Source organism: Apus apus, chromosome 23, assembly GCF_020740795.1.
Source record: "Apus apus isolate bApuApu2 chromosome 23, bApuApu2.pri.cur, whole genome shotgun sequence".
Classification (NCBI taxonomy): domain Eukaryota; kingdom Metazoa; phylum Chordata; class Aves; order Apodiformes; family Apodidae; genus Apus; species Apus apus.
The window spans coordinates 4,042,710-4,043,010 of NC_067304.1; positions in this window are offsets into that span (position 1 = coordinate 4,042,710).

Sequence of the window (301 nt, forward strand, 5' to 3'; positions counted from 1 at the left end):
CCTCAGCGGCTCCCACAGTGTCTCTCTGCACCCCAAACCTCTCCCTTGGCAGCACGGGCACCAGGAGCAGCTCTGAGTGTCCCTGTGCAACCCCGAGGGCCGAATCCTGCCTCTGCATCCAGCTCAGCCCCGGGGCAGCCCCCCTCTCCCCCGGCCTCGAGGGCAGTTGACAACGTGGATCCCGGGGGGCTGAGCCCTCTGCAGGGCAGCACATGGGGCAGGGGCTGCTTCCCCCTGCTGCCCATGGAGGCAGGAGGCATTTCCACCCCCTCCTTGCTGTGGAGCCAGAGCAGGACAGGAT